This window comes from Lissotriton helveticus, chromosome 5_1 (assembly GCF_964261635.1).
Source record: "Lissotriton helveticus chromosome 5_1, aLisHel1.1, whole genome shotgun sequence".
Lineage (NCBI taxonomy): Eukaryota > Metazoa > Chordata > Amphibia > Caudata > Salamandridae > Lissotriton > Lissotriton helveticus.
This window is the reverse complement of record NC_136065.1, coordinates 1,353,689,990-1,353,715,012: the sequence shown is the minus strand read 5'-3', so window position 1 is coordinate 1,353,715,012 and position 25,023 is coordinate 1,353,689,990.

Here is a 25,023-nt window from a genome sequence, read left to right as displayed (position 1 = left end):
CAGGATAAATATATTAGCCGTTTTTAGGAGTATCTCCATGACAACTTTTTAATGAGGTAATTTATCCAGAGCAGTGGAGTGGAAAGAAGTAACATCATTCACTAGTAGGTTATGTGTTTTGATGGAATTTTACTGGCTGCAGTGGGGGGTGTATTTTATGTTTATGATTATAATGAGTATAAAATGCTTCAAACAAAATGGCACAAGTTAGATTGACAAAGGCTGTTGTTCAGCCGAAACGCATCTCTTCTTTGCTTTTGAGGCCTGGGGTCCGGAGTGGTTTGATCCAATAAAGCAGGTTAAAGTCTCCCTGGTCTTCAAGTGCAGGCTCTTCTTTGAAGGAGTGCAAGAGACAGGTGCCAGCGGGGGTACCTCTTCATTCACCACTAGCGAGCAGGAGCATGCAAAGCTTGGAAGAAATATATATACTTTGCAAAAAAAAGTAGCAAATGAGTACCAATAGAAGTATTTATTGAATGGGAGCAATTTTACAATTTTTGGGAATTCACAAACTTTCACAGTAGTAGGCTTGGAAACATGCACCATTTTCAGGTTTCCAGGAATACTGGAAATCAGACGCCCAAAAGGTGATTGGACCAGAGCCTGGAAATCATCTAATCACAGGAAATAGATTCGGGTAGTATTGTAACTAGGCCTTGGCGAAATTGTAATTTTACTGGCATAATTTTAAGATTTTTTCAAAATTTATGCAATTCTGCCACTTCACATAACTATGTGCCATTTGCTGTAAACATTTACAGCCAATGGTTTTATTGTGAATGCATGGGAACAACAAAATCCTAGTGGCTATTGTTCATGGTGTTCTTGTTTATATTTATCCTTGCACCAAACATTAAAGTGAGGATGCATTTCATGCTAAACTATAGCCCAAAATGACGGATTTGCATTTTGTACAAATAAGCATAATTTCACTGTAATTGTGTACAAAAGCAAACTCGTGAATTTCGCACACCCCTAATTCCAACCCATTGTTTTTTGTTCACTATGCCACTCTAGCAGAGGTCTGCCTAATGCAAATTAGCACTAACCCTGTTTCTGATGGCAGTCCATCCTGATCCTCGGTCATCACGACCCTCCAGCCTGTGGCCCATTGCTTTTTAAATTTGGAAATTTTAGATTTGTTCCTAATCCCTCCGCCACACCTCTAAATCTCACTGACTAAGCTCCGCCTCTGACATTTTCAATTTTCCAGTTTCTGAAACCATAGATCTGTCAAACTTCAGCATTCTGTACTAGTTGAAGCTTATGAATTGCCCGGGAAGAGGGGCCTGCATAAGATATTTAGTAGTCTAATCATAAGTTAATTGTGATTTCTATTGGTAATTGTTAGACCTGACATCCTTGGTGTAGTATTCCCCCAAACCTTTTTGCTTTCAACCCACCTCTTTTGCTGAATGCATTTTTGTTAGCTTTAGGACTCTGTGTACTTTAACACTGCTGATTAGGGCTGAAGCTCTCTGATTAGCACTTTTCATTTACTTGTAAGTCCCTAGTAAATTGTTACTGCAAGTGTCCAGGGCCTATAAATTAAATGCTGCTAGTAGTCCTGCAGAACTCATTGGGCCACTCACTATAGAAGCCTTTTAAAACATCTCTCTGGCCTTCAACTGTAGGCCTGCAGTGCAGTGTTTGGCTGCCATTTCAACCTGGCAAAATAAATATTTTGTCAATCTTAAACTTTCCTCTTTAATATGTATGTCACCCATGAGGTAAGCCATAAAGGCTCAAAGGACATGGTGCACTGTATTTAAAAAGTAGGACCTGTGTTTAAGTTTTACATGTACTAGCAATGAAAAACATCTTACGTTATTTTACACTGTTGTAAGACCTAGCGACTAACATTGAGTTACCTTATTACAATTTAAAAGTGATAACTTTGGATTGGGAGCAGATAGAGATTTGGTGTTGTAATTTTAAATCCTTTTTATTGATAAAGTGAGATTTTAAATCACAATTCTGAAAATGCCACCGAACAAAGGTGGCATTTCTTGTCCTAATCATTTGTACCTTCTGCAAGTGTCCTGGGTCACATGACTATGAATGGCTCTGCTGTTGAGCTTGTGTATTCATTCCATACAGTGACACAAAATGGGACTAGGTGTGAGCAGGATGGGCTATCCTGCCAGTATGTCTGTGGGCGGAGCTGTTCCCTACCCCACTTATACTTCAAAGAGCTTGCAACTAGCACACACTATAGAACCTGACACTAGCCATTTGTCACCCCAGACTTCTTGGGGATTTGGCAGGGTAAGGAAAGAACTTTCCAGAACCATTTGTGGGGATAGGACTAATCCTGGGCATGAACTCCGCTCCGCTCGCTAAGTTTGCAGAGTTCTGAAAAACTCCACTTCGGGTTGTGGAGTGGAGTTTTTTTCTTCGCTCGCGTTCTTCAACCTCAAGTTGGAGGCCATGAGCGAGGAAAATCAACCTCCCGATGAGATTTTTCCTTGTTTGCAATTGTCAACATCAAGTTGGCGAGCGCGAGCAGGGAAAATCAACATCCCAGCAAGATTTCTCAACGCGGGGGTCAGGTTTCTCATTGCGAGAGGTCGTGTATGCTCGCGACAGCTCGTGTTTAGAAACTGCCCGTTCGCGTTGGGAGAGCTGCCGCTCAAGTAAAAATCTACTCGAGCCACAGAAAAGGAAAGTAGGGACCACTTGCACTGTGCATGGTGTCGTTCGCAATGATTGCACAGTGCGGACAAGCATCCAGCACTGTGCAATCACCGCAAGCAGCATTTTTCTATCGTATTCCGCCACTCGCGGAGCTCTGCGTAATGCAACAGAGGTTTTTTTGCACTTCGCAGAGTTCCACGTAGTTCAACTCCGGGAACCCCGCCCAGGGTTAGATAGGACAGGGTGTTCCCCACAAACTACTGCTGGCCCCAGGTATGAATACTGGACCCCCTGAACACTTCATCAGTATCCTCCTGGACCTGTGGACATTACAGAAGAAAGACTGCCCTCCTATCAGAGGACTGCCCTGCCGTTCCCAGAGTACTGCCTTGCTATCTGAGAAGGAAGACTGGACCTGTTTCCTTCATCACCGGTTAACCTGACTGACTTTAAGGGTCAGTTGGCTAACCTCCTGTCTGAGCTAGAGGGACACAACAAGCTCCAGATGCTAAGTTTGCAGAGTTCTGAAAAACTCCACTTCGGGTTGTGGAGTGGAGTTTTTTTCTTCGCTCGCGTTCTTCAACATCAAGTTGGAGACCATGAGCGAGGAAAATCAACCTCCCAATGAGATTTTTCCTTGTTTGCAATCGTCAACATCAAGTTGGCGAGCGCGAGCAGGGAAAATCAACATCCCAGCAAGATTTCTCAATGCGGGGGTCAGGTTTCTCATTGCGAGAGGTCGCGTATGCTCGCGACAGCTCGTGTTGAGAAACTGCCCGTTCGCGTTGGGAGAGCTGCTGCTCAAGTAAAAATCTACTCGAGCCACAGAAAAGGAAAGTAGGGACCACTTGCACTGTGCATGGGGCCGTTCGCAATGATTGCACAGTGTGGACAAGCATCCAGCACTGTGCAATCACCGCAAACAGCATTTTTCTATCGTACTCCGCCACTCGCGGAGCTCTGCGTAATGCAACAGAGGTTTTTTTTCCACTTCGCAGAATTCCACGAAGTTCAACTCCGGGAACCCCGCCCAGGCTTAGATAGGACAGGGTGTTCCCCACAAACTACTGCTGGCACCAGGTATGAATACTGGACCCCCTGAACACTTCATCAGTATACTCCTGGACCTGTGGACATTACAGAGGAAAGACTGCCCTCCTATCAGAAGACTGCCCTGCCGTTGCCAGAGTACTGCCTTGCTATCTGAGAAGGAAGACTGGACCTGTTTCCTTCATCACCGGCTAACCCGACTGACTTCAAGGGTCAGTTGGCTAACCTCCTGTCTGAGCTAGAGGGACACAACAAGCTCCAGATGCCTCCCTGCAACTGTCCAGCTGCTCTTTTACATTGGACCTGCCTAGACCTGGACTGAACTTGCCTGAGCCCTGCTGGCCTCTGCTGGACTAGGGTCCTGAGCCCCAAGACATCCGTCCCCAGGTCATAGACCCTTGGCTGGCAACATTTGAGACTCTGCTGCCATTGCCGGAAGCCAGTGTAATGCTCCAGCAAACCTAACACTTTGTGCTACCACGTGCTCCAGCACAACAGACAAAGTGAGATCTGCACTTCGGACTATAGCAAAGACAGCCCGCGTGGACCAGTCTGCTCTTCGCGCTTACCTGGCCGAACATCCGGAATGCTCTCCCTGCTCCTCATTACCTCCTGCACCACAAATGTAACTCTTCACACCAGATTTTGAGAATGTAACTTTTCAGCAGGCCTAACCTGGTGCCTAAACTTGTGACTTTCCCCAAATATAGCACAACCAGATGACCGCGAGTGGCGCTTTGTGCTTTTATTAGCTTTTACTAAATAAAACTTCAAAAATGTAATACATCTGGTTCTACTGATTGGAGTTTTGCCATTCTGGTATAATGTTTTTAATTTAAATGTACTCTAAATTGGTTGTGATTTTGCTCATGCTACTGTTTGTGTACTCCATAAATACTTTACACATTGTCTCTGAGTTAAGCCTGATTGCTTTTGTGCCAAGCTACCAAAGAGTTAAGCACTGGTTAATGTAGTCGCTTTTTGTGGTTCACCCTGACAAGGTCAAACAATAATCCCATTTCTTACTCTAATCCACTGTTTTTTGCAGAAAATATCTAAAAAATATATTGAAATTTCTTCAGTTGAGGGAAGCAGCTTTTTACCACAAACCTGACCTAAGAAAGTAGAGTCCAAAACTATCCCTATGCTTTGAGTTTTGGAAACAACTCTTAGGGGCCCATTAGGATGGCAGGTGGACTTTGTCCGCCCGCCCTCCTATCGTGAAATGGGACCGTCCACCACAAGGGCGGGTGTCCGGTGGGGGCCATTAGGATGCGCCCGCCACAGTGGCGGCCGCATGCTGCATTCCTGACATTGTGGCGGGCGGTGCACTCAGCACCACCCGCAAACAACAGGAAGGGAGTGGTTCTTGTTTGCAGTGCTTTTATTTTTTTTTGCACTTTTTTTTAGTACAAAATACATCTTTGCATCAGAAATAACGCTAAAATATAGCAAGAAATGACAAATTTGGACTTTGCATGATTAGGCCTAATTTTGCCTACATTTTGTGTAATTATGTGAGAGCAAATTATGCACATTTGGCACACTTTTATCCAATGTTTCAGTCGTAAATTTGAATATTCAAGTGAAATAATACATTCAAATTCAAATTCAAAATATACTTTATTCGGTTTACATATTTGAAAACCATAAAAGTTCACAATTCATAATAAAAAATATAGGAATCACAGTTATCAATACATTATGTGCAAATCTTCCAATACATGTAGTGAACACTGATTTAAAAGAGAATAAAAAACGATTCAGTTCGCATAACCTCATCAAGGGTTTGGGGATCTCATGGTGAAAAACGTTAACCAGTTTTTAGGGGTCCACATAGTTTCTATACCTGTAACAGGATTTCAGAAAAGCAACCACAAATGGTATACAATCAGGCTTTAAATGTTGTATAAAATAAAGAGCGGGCGTACCAGTCTAAAATTTAACTTTTTTAAAAATGGTTTTAAAAAGAACCTCCGCAGGACATCATAAAAACTGCAGAAGAACACAAAGTGCAGCAGGTCCTGAGGAGACAAATTGTCGCAGCCACAGGGTGCTAACACTTGTCCTTTATGGCACCCACTCGGGACGGCTAATAGAAGATGAAAATAATCAAGTCGAAGCCTAGTTAATAAAAACCGCTTGTGAGCCGACAAGGGCCACGTCAGGTATGGCTCCATATCTGGAGTAGACTTAAGCATTAAATACTTGCGGATGCTTTTTTTAGACAATTCCAGTTCGTCCCTGTCTAATTTTTTACGCAAGATGAAAGAGTGCTTCACAAAAGCCGCATCCTGTCTAGTAATGCTTTTGGGACTTAAAAAGAGGTCCGGACGCCCCAACTCCTCAAAACTGCCCTTTAGGTAGTGTAACCAGGGTATCCGAATCATATGATCCAGGCTCATGATTTCTTTCATTATCTCCTGTGTTAGGCCAAGATCTTCATTAACCCAACATTTGAGCCAAAAGAGCAGTGGGCGCATAGCCGAAATGTCACTAATAAAAGTTAAGCCGGTCTCTTTGTGTATTACCAAATTCGAAAAACCTTTCGGGACCCCCAGCAACTGTTTTAGAAAGGTAATTTCTAACACCTGGATACCCTCTAAACCTGTGTATCCCCACAGTTCGCTGCCATAACCAGCGATTGCAACACTCTTGGTAGATTTTTAGCATCACCGCTATGGGTCGCTTGCCCATTTTTCTGGCAAAGTTAAAAATCGCAGCGTTTGTCCTGGACACTTCCCCCCTTTTCTTTCTAAGTAGAGGACCCCAGTCCAAGCGAGCATCCAATAAGACACCCAGGTAGGAGAAAGTTGATGTTAAAGGTACTTTCTCTCCATTCACCATGAAAGGAAACTGCTTCTTGGGGCGCAACCCTACTACCATTACGTAAGATTTGGAGTTATTTATGGCCAGATCTCGTTCAGCCATGAACCTGCAAAAGGTGTCAAGCAGGATCTGCAGGCTTTTTGGGGTACGAGCCAAAAGAACAGAATCGTCTGCATATAGCAAGATGGGAAGTCCCCTGCGGCCTACGAATGGAAAATCAACCTCTGTGTCTTTCAAGGTCTTGTCCAAGTCGTTAATATATAAATTAAAAAGAAACGGGGCTAGGATGCACCCCTGGTGCACACCTCTTTCTGTTCTAAAATTTCTAGAGACCCTCAGATCCTGGGCATATCTGATGTTTGCCTTGGTGTCTTTATGCATGTCCATCAGAAAATCCACCAGATTCGCCTCCACCCCCATGGCCCTCATGGATTGCCACATCTTCCCCCAATTGACGCAGTCAAAAGCGCAGGAGAGATCCATGAAGGCCATGTAGATGGTCCCCTGGCATGCCACAGTGTACTTTCCGAGAATCAAATAAAGGTTGAGACACTGCGCCAAAGTAGAGTTACCGGGGCGAAACCCATATTGTATGTCAGACAAGGTCTTATTTTCATCTGCCCATGCCACTAATCTGTTTAAAATAACCCCTCCGACAACCTTAACCACAGAGTCGATGAGGGATATGGGTCTATAATTCATAGTAATGTTTCAATCACCCTTTTTATAGACCGGTACAACTGTGGATATTCCCCACGACTCAGGGCACCCCTCCTTCGCTGCAGCATTAATCACTGCCACCAGGGTCGATGCCCAAAGTGAGGGATTAGATTTAAAAAGGTCCGGCGGGATGTCATCCGGGCCAGGTGCCTTATTGCAGGTAAGACCAGCAATACCTTCCTCTACTTCTCTTTGAGAAAATGAAATCGCAACAATTCCTTGAGCTCTTGGCTGAAACCGAGGTAGGGTAAAAGCACTTGTAAAAATATTGCTGAAGTGAGACACCCATTCCTCTTCTGTTATATTAGTACCTGAATCCTCAGTTCGAAAAGAGGTCTATAAACAATGCTCCAGAATCTAGAGCTGCTGCGTAATATGGGAGGATCTAGGAGTTCCCACCAGGTAACCTCCTTCAAATCTGACTTACGTTTAGCCAGTATCTTTTTATAAGTATTGCAGAGACTTCTTATCTGGGAATAGTTCCTGGGAATTGCTTTCAGGGCAACTTTTAATTCTCTGGCAGCTTTGGAACACATTGGATCAAACCACTTTGGGTCAATGACCGGCCTATTTTGTGTCGGGACTGATAACAATGTCCCCACCTTAGAGACAATCCCTTTAAATGCATTTAAAATACCCTTGGCGGTGGAATCTGAGTCCACGCAGTAGAGGAATTCTACTGCACATACTTCGCGGACTTTTTCATGGAAAAGAGACGGGGCAATTGATTCCATTTGAGTCGGCGCCTTCCGTCAGTTGGCTTCAGGGTGCCTGGTTCTACCACCCTGTCCCTCCTTTTCATTAAATTTCCTCCAAGTTTCAGACATATAGGGTTATGGTCACTGAAGGCACTCTCTTGTATTCTGAATCCTAATAATAGTGACTGGATACTTGGTGATAACAGGATATGATCTATAAATGAACCATCATTGCGCCCTTTAAAAGTCGGGACCATCTGTTTACCAGGTGAAGCTACAAAACACATAGAGGAGGACAGATCATAATCATCTAATAAATCATTTATTAATTCTCCCCTTCGCGAGTGCTCAAAATGGAGGCCATGTATTCTTGCACACCCCATATCACCTATATTAGTTAATTCTAGATCCCCACAGAGATGAACATTAAAATCGCCTGCTATCATGAGGCTATTACTGAAGGGAGTGCAGTACTTCTTGACGTAATTATGCAACTGAGATAGTTTACAGATCCCCTGTCTGTATACTGCATTGTAAAAATTGATCACACATAGACTCGAGTTACCTTGCCTTAAAACAACCGCCTGGAAATCGCTATGGGAGGAGGAAATGTCCTCGATCCTGCATTTCAGGGACAGGGATGTAAATATAACTAAACCACCCATCGCTCTCCCACTGATTGCTGGAGAGGCTGGGACAAAGAAAGCCCTATACCCCTCCAGGAACAGGTTGCAGTCCACCAGCCAGGTCTCCTGAAGACAAATCACAGAGAAAGTGCCTGATGAACTGCAACAATATTGGATCTACGATCTTGTCTGCCAGCCCGGCAATATTCCAAGATAGTATATTATATTCTTCTAATCTGAATCTGTTCCCCGACAATAGATTAGGTGGATCCTCCATCAGCACGGGGGATAGAGCTACTGGCTGCTCCTGGGTAATGGGCTCTGCTTCGGTAATAGCCTCAGTTGACTCAACAAGTGGTGTCTCTAGGGATACATTTACCGGGCTTTCAGCAGCGGGAGAAATAATATCAACCGGTAATGGTGAATGGACCAAAGTGTCTGAGAGCACTGGGTTGTCACTTAGTCAGTCACAGCCGTTCAACCCTGACAGAACTGCGAATCTATTTAGTCCCTGCACCATGGGAGAAAAATAACTGTCATTCCTAAAATTGTGCCTGGTTTCCTGATGATTAAACAAGCCGATTCTAGGGGTCTTCACTGGCTTATAAGACCGGGCATATTGAGCTGCATTGAGGTTGATCTGGCTTAGGTTCACCGATTTATAGAAGGATCCTAGTGGTAATATCTCGATACCATGATCCCTCTTTACTGGGTTAGCATTTACCCCCCAGAGGGTTCTCTCAATGGACAATGGTGTGGAAAACGACAATGTATATGTACATAAGCGGCGTTCATTTGTGTTCACCCTCGCCACTGTTGAAGGTAAAGCGAAAGTCACGACACAGTGGCCCCGCCATCTTGTCCCCTTTTAGGCCCCATCACGAACATAGATAGTAGCCATTTTGTGTGTCATGACCTCTCTGCCCACTGCCAATAGCCTGCGTCACTCTCTCCCCCCCTCCCCAGCCTCGCAAGTATTCCCCCGCGCCCCGACAGCCCCCGGTCTCTCCTGCTCGGGCCATAAACGCACCTCTAAACACGACCCTGTCTCCGTGCTGAACCCCTGCCCCCTCGCTCTTTCATCCTACCCATAGAACAGGCCCTTTTGGTAACCCCTTCCTCCCTGCCCGATTGCCCGGCCTGATCCCAGGCCATCACCTAGTCCAACAGATGCAGTTTATTGCTCCCTACAGTAGGACCTCGCCTCACATCAGAGGAGCGGTGATTAATCAAGGCCTTCACACCCCTAGATCTGACCAACACCCCTGCATTCCTCCCAGGAACACCCTTCCTCTCTTTTGATGACCCCCCCCCCGGCTACACCTGGCCTCTCGACCCAGTCCCATGTCATAAACCTAGGTCTCGTGGATGTACTCCCTCTGGCCCCGCATAGCGAAACGTGATCTTATCGCCTGCCCAACCTTAGATCTGACCACCCCCTCTTGCCCTCGTGTCCTGTTGGGATGTCCGGCTGCAGATTAAAATCACATGTTACATTTGGGAGGGGAAAACAACATCAGAGCGACCGGTATGGGAATAGGCCTGAAGCTGGGATTCCAAACATGCCTTTTCGTACTTCAAAGTGTCTTTATTACAATAAGGAATGTTTGTATATCATAAACCTGTGTATAAAAGACGGAGCCGTAGAGAAACTTGTGAGAGCACCTCGAGAAGATACCCTGTTGTCGGATTTGACGTGTTCTGTTCCGTCGGAAATAAACTCCTGTTTCCTGCCTTCCAGTCTCCAGCGCGTGCCTCTTTATTTGGTAATCGTGAGTTGGGTGAGAAGCGGCTAACGCCGGGCAAATATGGAAAAGGGGTAATCGACCTGACCTGCCTGAACCCTTTTATTCCACAATGGGTTATCAAAATTCACAACAATACAGTCCCCCTCCCTTGATTTCCTCGCATTTCCAAGCCAGGCAACTCGACGGACCATGATAACATTACGTACAATCGCAGGCGTGGGCCCACATCAGTATTGCCTGACAAACAGTGGGGACCTTATTTTTAAGTTGAGTAAAGTTTTCCTTTGCACCCATTGGAAGAGATGGCACATTTTCCAAGACAACTACCAACGGTGTTGACTGCGGCGGTAAATCAATTACAGGTAGTTTCTGCTAATCATCATTGATGTTTCCCTGTGTCTCGCCCCTAGTCTTTCCCCATACACTAGAGGCTACACCTTGTTGAATTACTACCTGAGCCCCACCTGGAGTCTGATCAACAGGTACGTTATCGTTCTGCCCTCCGAGGGAGCCAGCAAAGGATGCACAAGTAATTTGGTGGTTTGCAGATGTCTCATCTATGTGTGCCTTATCTGGCTCCTTATGTAAGTTATGGTAAGCTGGTCCAGAACTATTTTGAATAAATTGTATAGTCTTCTGCTGATCTGCTATACTTTGTTCAATATTATGTAGCTTTGTCATAATTGGGCGGAGCTTATCTTCCAGGATACTGCATAATACAGATTTAAACACTTCTATCAATGGAGGTTCTGTTACTGCCGTATCTAATGTCCGTGATGCGCCTTTAACTGCTGATGATACTACTGGTGCATTAGATTTACTTTTTTTGGCTTGACTGCCTAATGTTTTGCCTTTTCTTTTTATACTCCTGCTTGATAGGCGTACTCTCCCCTGTTGAAGCATTGGAATGCAGTCCCTGGTGACCTCTCTAAGTGTGGAAGGGGCCGCCCTTTGCTTACCGACCTTGTTACTTTCATCACTTCTACATATCTGTGAGGTAACAGCCTCCTGCCTTTTAAACACAATTTCAGTGGGAGACAGGGGCGGCACCAAAACATTTTGCTTTGACCCCCCCAGTGGGGGAGAGTATGACTATTTCTTGGGTGTCATTTCCCCCCTCTAGTAGATGTACAGGGCCTCCAGCCTCGTCGGGACAGTTAATATGCTGGGTGTTCGCTGCCTCGGGTAGCAATAAGGGGCCACTAGTAGGCGATCTAGATAAACGTTTATGTACCATGTTGATCTCCCTATCTATCAGTGATGCTGCTCTGGACAGAATAGCCTCCATAGTAGTTACGGTACCTTTCGCATTGCCCAGAGCCCCGACCTGAGTTACCGGTACCTTACGCCTCCCCATGGTTGAAGTGCTAGGATGTAGTCGGGGTTTTTCCTAACACAATAAAAAAATATAAACACAAAATAACAGAAAAAACTGTACATTCCCTGGAAAGGGGGGAGATATATGAAATAAAAAGTCAAAATGTTTGTCCAAAAGAGCACCAGATAAAATTCAAATGTCACTGACCAAGTTCCTTGTGAAGCCCTGGAGCAAAAATAGAAAAGGGGGTAGCCCCGCCCTGCCTCCTCCTGGCTACGACGGGCGCGGATGGGCCCGCCCAAAGCCTGGGCACACCCGAGCGCGTCCCGCCCCGCGTGAGGCTCGGGTGTTTTTGAGCACCTCACGGAGGCCCCGATGATGTGCTGGACCAGCGCCCACAAGGACTCTGGGTAGTGTAGTCCGGGGGCAAGTATATTAGTTCCTGGTATGACCGCGTTCGTCCCAGCGGTCTCCCTAGGGCCACAGGACTCACCTTTTGGGCATCAGCAGCAGGGAATCCAGAAACTGGCAACAAGTAAGATAAAACGTCCTGCGCCACGTGAGGGCTCAGGTGTTTTTGAGCACCTCACAGTGCTCCCAATGATGCGCTGGACCTGTGTCCACGAGGACTCTGGGTAGTGTAGTCCGGGCGCAAGTAGATTAGTTCCCAGTATGACCGCGTTCATCCCAGCGGTCTCCCTAGGGCCACAGGAGTCACCTTTTGGGCATCAGCAGCAGGGAATCCAGAAACTGGCAACAAGTAAGATAAAACGTCCCGCGCCACGTGAGGGCTCGGGTGTTTTTGAGCACCTCACGGCGCTCCCGATGATGCACTAGACCTGCGCCCACGAGGACTCTGAGGGCCACAGGAGTCACCTTTTGGGCATCAGCAGCAGGGAATCCAGAAACTGGCAACAAGTAAGATACATTGATTTTGGACACCAAACACCCATGTACCAAAACTTAAAAGCTGGTGTTTATTCACAAATAGTGTTTTTCATGAAAATTGCCTTAATGGTTAATTGAGATATCAGTTGAGGGAGAGAGAGAGAGAGAGAGAGAGAGAAAAACTTGTTTATTTAGACCTTGGTCTTTTAAACAGTACAGAACACACACAATCAGGATCAAAAAAAGTACGAACTGACAAAATTCTACTACATCTTAAATAGTTAAAATTCAATACTTGTTAATAAAAAGTTAAAAGAGGGTGGCGCCCTCAGAAACGCAACATGCGATACACCCTATTTTTACAGAAATCTCAAAAATCGCTAAAAGGATAAAATTGAAATTTTTTGCATCTTATAACAACTTTAAGACGACTTAAAAATCAGTGCCCCTCCTTCGAAATCTCCCTTCCAAATTCTTTTAAACCCTTCAAAAATGTACCCAATCCAATTGCAATTTCTAACTTGGGCATATCGGTAAGTAGGCAGATCGCCTGGGCACGTGAGGTTATCTTATGTGATAGGAATATAGGACGTAAAAACAATTTCCTTATATCGTGTACAAATAAGCAATCAAGTAAAATGTGCAGCATATCATGTCTTAGGCCACGCCCACAGTTACAGTTACCTTCTAGACCAATCAGTGCAGACTTTAATTTTCCATCTATCTTCCAAGGGTTAACCCCAACCCGGGTTCTAAGAATTTCATATCTCAGCACTTCGTTGGGCAGTATGTCCAAATATGGGAACCAGCCATCGTTAACCCATGACTTTTTTAACCACTGGACGATTTTTTCTCTGACATATAAACTAGGTCCTGCGCCCTAGAGAGTGACTGGCCTTGTTCCCTAAGAGTTTTCTTAGTAAAATCGGCTTGCCTAAGAGTTTTCTTAGTAAAATCAGTTACTTCTGCTGTCTGAGACCCTCGTCTGTATGATTGGCATGAGCTATCTATATGTCTCTCTACGCGCAACAATAGTACTGATGTATGATTCTGTAATATACGTAGCTCTGCTGTCTACGAACTGAGAGTGTGAGATTTGAATGAATGAATGAATGAAATTCCATTTCTGCAGCCGGACAGCTGCTTCCGATGAAGCGTCCCGGCGAGAATCCGCAAATTTATTCTACTTATAACCAGCAACTACCTGAGGAGAAAGGTTTGCAAACGCTTTTTTAAACAGATCTTCCAAGTTTATCTTTCTTAGCTCCAACGGGAGTTCATTCCACAATTTTGCTGCCAGTAGAGAGAACGTATGAACGATCACCTCTCCCGGCTTCGGGGACTCTTGGAATACAAAGCAGTCTCTGATTTAAGGAGCTCAGGGCTCTGGCCTGTACATATTTTCTAAATCTACTTCTGAGATAGGGAGGCCCATTTTATGGGTCGTTCTAGACGTGATCAATAAGACCTTGAAGTTGATCTTTTGATTACTACCAGCCAGTGAATTTTTGTGAGATATTGGACAATGGCCTGCCTTATGGGAAACAGTCTAAACCGGGCAGTCAGAACAACGTGTGGCTGAACAACACAGGCTTAACCAGAGACATGTAAACCACGCATATGCGTGGTTTAGACGTCTGTGGTAGTTAGCGCTTTAGTCCGCGTGTGGAGGAGATCTGGGCAGAGGGTCGGACGTGAGTTCCTGCCGGTACTTGGTGAGTACGATTTTATTAAACTTTTTTTTGACTGGGATGGCCATTTTTAGGGCTCAGGGTGGGGGGTTACATAGTTGGGACTGGGATATTTATACTGCTTAGGGTCGGGGGTCGCGGCTGGGTGTCGGATTTAGGGCTTAGGACGGAGGGCCTGGGGTGTTTTTGTTTACAGTTTGAAGGTTTTATGTCTCAGGGCAGAGAGGGGTTTTTGACTGGGAGGCCATTTTTAGGGCTGAGGGTGGGGGGCTGGATAATTGGGATGGGGATATTTTTACGCTTAGGGTCTGGGGTCGGAGCTGAGTGGAGGTTTTAGGTCTTAGGCCAGGGGCCTAGGGTATTTTTCGTTATATTTGAAGGCTTTAGGGCTCAGGGAAGAGAGGGGTGTCAGGCTCGAGTTCTGGGGTGAAGAGCTAAGAGCTTAGGGTCACGGGTGGGGGGGTGGAGTTAGGGGTCACAGCAGGAGCAGGGGTGTTTTTAAGATATAGGGTGAAGATTTTGGGCTCAGGGCAGAGAGGGGGGTTCGGCTTGAGTTCAGGGGTGAATGATTTAGGGCTTAGGGGCAGGGGCAGAGTGAATTAAAATATGGGGTCTAGGTTTTAGGACTCAGGGCGCAGAGGAGCTGGGGTGATTTAAGGGCTGGCGTGCGCTTCATAATTAGGTCCAGGGACCGCTTTTAGGATTTAGGGCAGAGGAGCTGAGGTGTTTTTATTGCTGGGGTTGTAAGGACAGGTGGCTAGGTTTTAGGGCAAAGATCGGGGCGAGGGCAAACCTTAACCACGCATATGCCTTTACTAAATATGTCATTCTAACCAAATTTATTGAAATTGCATGTGTGGTAAAAACATGCGTGGTTAAGATACAGTCGTTGTTAAGACCACATTGTTCAGCCACGCATGGTTGGGGATAGCGTGGTTGGAACATACAACCCTGCCTTATGGAACGATTAAGAATCAGATGAGCTACAGCATATTGCACCATCTGAAATTTGTTGATAAAACAAATGCAAACCCATAAATGTAGAGATTTGGCATAATCTAATCTAGCAGTCACCAGATCATACACAATTGTTTTCGTGAATGGACTGGCAGGAATTATTTTAGCTCTTTTTTAAGTAGTTGAGCACGGCGAAGCAGGACACTAAGGTGACCTGGATTTGGTGTTTGAATGAAAGCTCCTGATTAAGTTCCATCTCTGGGATTCTCACCTCAGTAGAGAAATATGTGAGTGCTCCTGGAGCTTCAGCAAAAACAACAGTTAATGGACAGAATGCAGAACAATGTCATACATTCACCCCAGTACAGAGATCTGTGCCTAAATTCATCGTTTTTTTGCTCACCATGCCATTCCAGTTTGAACCCAGCCATATGCAAATCAGTTTTGACCCTGTGCCCCATGGGAACAGTTCAGCCCGAACTGCCAAGCCAGGTTCTCCCTGGACTGGAAACAAGTATCCTAGGACCGGTTCCGGGCTTTCAGCCCTCATCGGCCACGATAGCTTGATTCCAGTGGCATGGAGAGCACGGGACTCATGACTGAGCATACCCGTCCCACTCGGGGTGACAAATGCAAAAACAACAGTTGATGGACAGAATGCAGAACATCAGCTTCAGGCCACCAACCCTGTCAGTCAAGTGGAGAGAAGTTGCGGAAAAAAGAATAGCTCCTACATTTCAGATTTAAGCTTTAGACAGCTCAACTGCATCCATCAAGCCAGTGTGGATAGACATCCTTGGAAACTCTCTACTAAAGAATTGCCAATCTGGCAGAAGGAAAGCAGTAGTTGAGTGTCATTAGCATAAGATACAATATTGAAGCTCCAAGGTTCCACCACCTTAGCCAGGGGTGCCATGTATATGGTGAACAAGGTGGGACTAAGGGCCGAATCTTGAGGGACACTGTCACAACTCCGTATAGCTTGAAGAGTAGTTTGGGAGATGTTAAGCCTGAGCACAATCAGACAAAAAATATTTTAACCACTGTCTTGCTGGGCCATCCTCTCAAGCTGCCTGTAAACAAAATAGGATGGGACTGTACACTCGGATACATACATACATTCATTCTAATGGTGCGGGCTGTAAATGCGAACCGGAGCAGTTAACAGAAAGACGCTTGCGAGACCAGGGGAGACATGCAAGAGGACTTATCATGGTCCTTGCCTCTACAGATTGACGGGGCGTTAAATTACTTGAGAAAATGGGTCTGAGTTTTCGACCAAAATAAAGTTCACTTGACATTTGCAATACATTGGAATACTGTATTGAAAATACATTTATTTAAACAATTATGAAAAGTATCTCCTTACTAGGTTTCGTTTTAATCTTTTTTTCAGGTTAGTTACTTTCCCTAATACTCAAGACTGGTCTCATACACTTATTCCCTGTCCCTGTGAAGATCTTTCATCCCAATCAACAATGCACGTTTTATTCTTTTGTAAATTTTATTCTTTTCCCAGAAAGGTCTGGATTTTGCCTGTTCTTAAACTAGTAGGTCTCAGATCTTGTAAATCTGCATACCTGTCCTTGCAATTCTTGGAGTCAAGTCTTATAGCAAAGTACATTGCAAACTTTTTAAAAACCTGTATCACATATCGACGCAATCATGAGTAATTATAATTTTCTTCCTTAAATCATGATAGTTTTATTCTGTAAATGTTTTTTAAAATGTATAAAAATGTTTTTAGCTGCTTTTTGTACTTTTTATGGTTGCAAAAACAAATGGCAATCGAATAAAAGTTTATGAAACGAAACGCAATACATTGGATGAATTAAAAAAAAACCTGGTGGCAAACTGAGATTTCGTATGGGACAGCTAGTTCTGAACATATAAGATGTTTAAACAGTTGAAGTGAGCCTTGAGGAAGCCCAGGAGGGTGAAACGTGCGTGGGCTATCATTTGTTTATAAAATAAAAAGTGATAAAAGAACATTTCTTCAGCTGTGGATCATTTATTGTGGACTGTGTGCTCAGACATTATACATGGGATTGGACCTATGAACTTGGATTATCTTATAAACAGTGTGTAACGCACTAAGGAGTATAGTAACTTTATTCTGGTGTGCTCTGGTGTTTTTTTTAAATATAAAATAGGATGTAACATGATGTTGAATGCCAATGAAAGATATAAAATGATAACCACCGATGATTTTTTCCCTAATCTAAGTTTGTTTTACGAACTCAGAGACCTCCAATAAGGCTACCTCGCTACGGAAACCTGGGTGATAGCCAGATTTGGTCCCATGAAGTATCTAGATATCCTCGATAAAATGTGACAGCTGTTTCTTGACCAGTTTTCCCATAATTTTCACGAGGACTAGTAAGATGGAAATCGGCCTATAATTGCTCATAATCGAGGAGTCAACATTAGGCTTCTTCAATAAAGGCAGGACTTGCGCTTTCTTCCAATTAACAGGAACTGTTACTAACTCCATGGTTCGTTGAACAAGGAATTCATAGGTGCACGTATGGCTGAGGCTACGAATTTTAGTATACATGGAGGACATGGGTCAATGGGGGAACCTGACCTACAATTAAGTACAGACAATTCTGAATCAGCCAAAGAAATAAGTTGAAAAGCGTTAAGTTGTGAGACGCCATCCTACTAGGACCTTGATAATCAGGGTCCGGGTTATTAGAGCAATTTAAGTTGGCATGATTTTAGTAAATATCCTCCACCTTCTCATCAATGCACTCTCACAGATTGTCGCGTAACAGTTGTGACACTGACTTTTTTGTTGACACACGACAGGGAGCGAACAGTCTTAAACATTTCTATTGGTGCATTGCTTGCTTTAGCTATTTGCCTCAAGAAAGCCTCAGACTGAGTTTTCCGAATGCACATTGTTTCTGACACTTTTTGTGACTTCTTTATAAACATTTTTTGGCTCGGTGTCATAACTGTTTGCAGTGGAGTTCCAATCATTTTTATACATTTTATTGTGCATTTTGCTAAAAAGGCTCCACTTTGCCATCATGTTCCCCCGCTTATATTGGGACAGGTAAAGCGCCAACACTCTTACCATGCTTGGCACACACTAAGGTATTGAAATATTTCAGGAGTGCCCCTTAAGGATCAATGACTTTAAGCACATTTATGTAAAAACACTGACCTGCGATGTCGTATGTCGCGCTATTTCTTCCAAATTTTCTTGGGTCGAGAATCACCCAAACTCAAGGAAGGAGAGCTTGCAGCATAACACGCTCACACACATCTATCTGGAGAAGGAATTACACCTGAGCACTAATTATGATCACGCGTCACCTTGGTTGTGAGAGAGGTAGAGTTGAGTGAAGGAGAAGATGTTTGGTATCTTACGTCTGTGAATTTATGTGTTATGTAGTCACTAAAATCTGTCGTAGATGGTGGTTGGTGACGATCCCTCGATGCTAGATGGAATAATGTGGAATGTTGCCATTGTGTTTGATGGTGTCCTGCAGTTCAGGCTGGACTGTTCCCATGAGGAAAAGGGTCAAGACTGATTTGCAAATGGCTGGGTCTGAACTGGGGTGGCGAGGTGAGCTAAAGAACGATGATTGATTGAACCCAGATCTGTGACGGGGTGAGAGTCTGAAAAATGTCAGTGTCCCGTCCATGATCTTCTTGTGTTTGCTTTGCTTGCCCTAAGTTGGCAGGGTATGCCCAGATGTGGGTCCCTTGCTCACTTTGCCACTGGATTCAACTAGTCTGGCTGATGAGGGGTTTTACCCCAAAACCAGTCCTAGGATGCTTTTTTTTCGGTCCAGGGAAGACCTGGCTTGGCAGTTCGGGCTGGACTGTTCCCATGAGGAAAAGGGCCAAGGCTGATTTGCATATGGCTCGGTCTGAACTGGGGTGGCGAAGTGAGCTAAAGAACAATGATGGATTCAACCCACATCTGTGACTGGGGGTGAGTGTCTCAAAAGTATCAGCGTTCCATGAGTTGGCACCGTAAAGGTGCAGTGATCAGTTGATCCTCATGCTATCCTGCAGATCTTTGCTTTTCATTGCATCTTCAATTATTTAAATAGAACATCTGTACATCACTGCTTGTATGAACTCCCTTCTTCACACAAGAGATGAACAGACTGATGGATGGATAGATGAATAGACAGATGAACAGATGGGAAGACGGAGGGAGAGAGGAAGGGACAGAGTAAAGGAGAGTGGAGGAAGGAAGTACGGGATAGAGAGAAGTAAGAAGGGGTCGAAGGCGGGAGGGCGTGAATAAATGAATGAATGGTTGCCGCAGTAGAGGTACTCCAAATAGAATGGGCACACACTTTGCACAATCCTCACCCCAGCAGAGGAACACAGCTATAAACAGAGAGGCTGTGATTTAATTGCCTGCCAGCGACCTCATTACAGTTCCACTACAAACATTATCCTAAAGCAGTCAGAAATATCAGCTGACACAGGTGAAAACGGAGGGAGAAATTGGCACAAAACAATGAGAGAATTAAATCGCCCCATTACGATCCGAAGCTGGGCTCCAGGCAGAAGCTTTGCTGCAGAGTTTTTTCTTGCAAGAACAAAAGCTGCATTTCCCTTCGGGAAATAACACACACTTTAATGAGACAAGGGATGCCTGATCAGGTCTGTGTGTCCCCAATTGATATAGGCAGAATATCCACCTTAGGAAAGCTATTTTTAGGAGCGTTTGAGTAGTTGGGGGAGGGTAGATGGGGGGGGGGGGGGCGTGGGGGTGGAGTTGTTGCAAATAATTCACAGGACGCATAATGGATCGTCTCAAATCCCTGAATGCTTTTAATGTCTTGAACTATGGGGATTCTGCTAAGCTAAACATTACTTTTTAGCCAGACCAAAAACGAAAATATACAAAACGAACGGCATACAAATATAGATTTCAAAACTAAAAGAGTTCTTTTTTTCCACTCATCGGATTGTGACGATTTCAAAGACGCTTTGTATGGCAGTATGCTTTGATAAACCAGCCCATAGATACCTAATCCTAAAAGTATTAGTGTGCACATCACTGTATATGGAAAACTACTCTACCAGTAATAAATGTGTGCTGTGAGGCGCAAGGGGTTATACAAAGGCGCTGCTGTCAAATCACCTTTTTCTGGACCCTGCAGACGAATGTTTTTTTTTTCATGTATTCATTAAAAGAAAAAATATCATAATCACATTTCATTCATTTGATTTGGTTTGGTTGATCTGATTTCTTCTAGAGCGAGACATATGCTACTAGCATCAACGTCCTGGCGCTAGAGAACAACCAAACATATACAGTAGGGCTGAGAAACAACATCTGGAATAGTATGAAGGACTTCGAAACCTTTCTAAATTCAAGAAATGTTTCAATTTGACTCTGTTGTGGTGGACATTTATTCCATAGTGCTGAACCTAAAAACGTACGTTATCGACCTCCTATAGGAACAGGTGTCCCGTGATGGGCCGGAACTAGCAGCTGTGTTCCAGAGCGGAGTCCTTGATAGTTTATAGGGATGGAAAAGGTGGGGCCGGCTGGGGTGGCCAACGTTCCGCATGTTCCAGGATTCTACTGCAATCGGGCAGAGCGCCCAGAGGCACTGCGGGGCGCGCATTGACCAGCAGTTTGGATCCCTGACAATGTTAAACCTCTCAAAGGACTAGCAACTCTCTTTATTTCAGCCCTTTGTGAGCTGTGAGAGGTATTTTTGGTGCGCAGCAGGAATGAGCTGTAGGGCAGGAGGGGTTTTGGACAAAGCAGCTTCAGGAGTGACTCATCTGTTGTGATGTGAATCCGGACCTCCATAACCAGCCCTGCATGTGCTCATCACTACCATGCTGGGGACCTGTCCTGTGACTATGCCCTCAGTGTTTGCTTCTTCAACTAAGTCTGTTTTTAAGAGCTGAAATATTGTCACATAACTGGACATGGGCACAGGGAGAGTATGATTTGCTCAGAATCAAACAATGTGTTAAATAGTAGACCCGAGAATGATGCACACTGCTACTTGCTGCAATGGATATACATTTCTCAGTTGTGCGAGTTACTGGGCAGTACGCGGTAGATACTGATATGTACCATTGGTCTTTCAAAGCAAAACACTAAGGGGCATATACATCAAGTCTGCATTTTGCGAATCCCAAATAGCGAATTTTACTGATTCGCTATTTGGGAATCGCAAAATGCTATGCATGTAGGAATCGCAAACAAATGTGCGATTCCAACACATTCCTTAATTGCCACTCGCAAATTGTGCCCTTGGTCCATAGGAATCAATGGGAATTGCATGCGCAATCTGCGAGTACCAAATAGGTACTCGCAAATTGCTCATGCAATTTCAAGGGTGCCGATAGGACACCCTGATGCACTCCTGAAAGTGCAATTAAAAAACATGTTGTACACACACATGCCCCAAGGGCATGTGTGTGTACAACATAGAACTTTGAAAAATGCACGTTTGTGCATTTTCAAAGTTTTCGCAAATTACCATCAACTTTAAGTTGATGATAATTTGCATTTCTTAATAGCGAAATCATAATTTTTTTGTTGCATTGCATTTAGGGAATCGCAATTTGCGATTCCCTAAATGCAATCGTAAGTTAAGTAAATGCAAATTTTGAGATTACTTAAATAGAGATTTTTGCATTTGGGATGATGCATCCCAAATGCAAAAATTGTGGTCGCAAAAGGGCAGATTCTACGAATCGCCCCTTTGCAATTACAAAAAGCAATGATGCATGTGCCCCAAATACCAGAGTTGTTAGTTTCCCAAACTTGTCTCTCAAAGTTTCAATAGTGAGAGGTCACACCTGACTCCAGGAGGTGATGGAGAAATTAGAACTCAAATACTGTATGAATTAAAATCACACTCAATAACTAAATCTCAGGCTGAGTAATATCATTTATAGATGGCCTGAATTAGAGAAGGGGGGCTTGGAATGATACACCACAAATCTCTACGCAATTTATAGTCTCATTGCTCCCGAATAAACGTCTCCTGATATTTGCACTGCACAAAGTGTCTCTGCACAAACAATGGGGCATATGTACAAGGACTTAATGCCGACGTAGTGTCAATTTCTTTATGTTTCAGCTGTACTTTTTGTATCGCCTTATTTACAAGTTGCCGCTAACAGGAGTTAGCTGTACTTTTCCACCAAAAATGTGAGTTTTAAAGATCGCCACTACTGTTTCCGAGAGTTAACAAAAATGAGATGCAAGGTGGGCGTTCCCATTTCACGATATTTACCAGGAATTCCTTGTATGGTGCAAAACCCCAAAAGCTGTATCTAGGTTCCGTTAAAGGAAGTTTTTCAAGACCAGAAAATAGCTGGTCTTAAAATTGGTGCAAATACTTAGGGCCTCATTTCTGAGGTTTTGGCGCTGGACAGCACAGCAAAGAAAAAGCTCAGGAATGCGCCCCACAATAAGATAGGGAGCAGACCTGGGCCTCATTTATGAAAAGTGTTGCATCGCTGCAACAGAACAGCGTTGGCACACTTTCACTGCGCCCTCCTTGCGACACCATGGATGCGCCGTATTTACTGTACGGTGCTCGATGTCACAAGTATTTACAAATATGTCAGTATTACTGATGCTTTTGTCGGTGCTAAAGTCACGCATTGCTGCAATTTTGTTGCAAGCAGGACTCAACTCCAGCAATGCATGGGGCAGGCTTATCCCCCATGGCACTGCGCCACCTTTACGCCCGCCATGAGGCAGGCGTGATGTTTTGACACATCGGTGTCCTAGAATTGTCGCAGTAAAATCTCATAGATTTCACTGCGCTGCTCTTGTGAGGCTTTGCTGCATTGGAACATCCACCCTGCATACATCCTACCTGATGCAAGTATAATGTGGCATAGGGGTTGACAAGATCACACATATGCCTAGAAGAGTCCCTTTGTACAGAGTCTAGTTTGGCATCCAGGGTGTCTGCTGTCAATTTTCCAGGCAGCCAGCGACCCCCAGATTCTCGGTCCACTGACAGGGATGAGCTGCCAGGGTGTCAGAGCAGTTTGAGCTCCATCAGTGGAGTTTGCACGCTGCAGTGTTGGCATCTGTAAGCGTTGGCGGAGGGGTGGTGCTGAGGGAGTTGCAGAAAAGTTCTTGGATGGCCTTGATCCAGCTGCGACTGGGGGGGGGCGATGATGGCGGTGGTGCGCGGTGGGTCTGGTGAAGGCGTGATGTATACTATGATGGTCAGTCCAGGAGAGTTCGGGGGTGTGGGTGTGGTTGAAGTTCCCACTGGCGCAGAAGACGGAGTTGAGCATGTGTCCAGCTATGCGGGTTGGTGCAGTGACTAGCTGCTTGAATTCGATGTTGGTGAGGTTCACCAGGAGGGTGGTGGTGTTCTAGTCACTGGGGTTGTCCAGGTGGAAGTTGAGGTGTCAGAGTACGATGTAGCCAGTGGATGGGAGAGGCTGGGATGCAATGAGGTGTACAATGGAACAGTGAATGGGTGTTCATTGCCTGGGGGGCCTGCAGACAAGGGTGTCGTGGAGGGTGGGGTTTGGGTTGGTCTGGATCTGGAAGTGTAGGTGGAGGTGTTCTATGGTAGCCGTCGGGATATTAGACTGCGTGGTCTGTCGGACTGTGCTTTTTTAGACAATGACAAAGCCTCCTCCTGGATGCTCAGGGTGGTCCATGCGGTTGATTTTGTAGCCATTGTGGATGGTGATGGCGATGTCCGGTCCAGAGCAGAGGTTGGTCCAGGTTTCCATGAACAAGGTGATGTCTGAAGAGGTGGCGTCCGGGAGGTTCCAGATTTCTGTTGCATATTTGTGGAGGGACTACACATGGAGGAGGATGCAGTTGAGTTGGTTGGCTTCACTGTTGGTCAGCTGGGCATCGAGGCGCTGGTGTGCTGATGTGGCAGAAGGTGTGTTTGCAGTTTCGGCAGGCGCAGGGTGCAAGGGAATTCTACAGTGATTCTAGATGGCATTCAGTGTGACGTCAAGGGCTGATGGTGAGGAGGGTGCTGGCATTGTAGCGGTGGAGTGTCCGAGAAGAAGGGTCCTTGGTGCTGGGCGCAGGCTAGGGGTGGATGGACGCAGACAGGCTTGCCTTTGGTACAGCGGATGCCATTAAGTTGTGTGCTGCGGGGAGAGGGCTGGACAGCTCAGAGGTAGGAAACATGGGACATGACACTGGAGGGGCAGAGACGGAGGGAGCAGGGTTTTTAAATATATATATTTTTTAATTTTACCTTAAGGCTGGGTCCTGCGTCTTCTGTGCTCCTGCTCTCCTGAGTCTACTTCCAGGAACAGGAAGCAGGCAGCCAGGTTCCCTCCACTAAGCCAATCACAAAGCTGCAGTGCGGCTTTGTGTTTGTTCCTGAGTGCTGTGACAAGGCATTCAGCCAGGAGCTGGAGGGCTGGGAATGTTCTACATGCAGGCTATAATGCAGCCTGCATTGCAAACAGGGAATTGAGCATGACTGCTTTGGGTGGCCTGAGAGGGCTGACCAAACAGTCATTTCCATCTTGAGTGGGCATACCACTCCACCCCTGCTCCATGAGTAGAGCAGCCCCAGCCACGCTCTCTCCAGCAAAGGAAAGATACCATGAGAATATCAGAAAGTTATCATCATGTTATATTTCTTCTTAAAAGCAGTGGGGTGATGCTCTTCCACCAAAGAGGAGGATCCGCCATTGGGGGTGCGTCACCCACAGGTGCTAGGCCTGGGCCCGACTCAACCCCCGGGGCTCCTCCGCTAGGTGTCCCAGATGCTCCTCACCTGGACATTGACACAGTGGCTCAATCTGCCGCCGAGTCCGCTGGGGAACTTCCAGATGCAGGTTATGCAACAGGGCCCCCTTACGTGTGAAGTAGAAGCACTCCCACCAAACAAGTTCGGCGCGGCT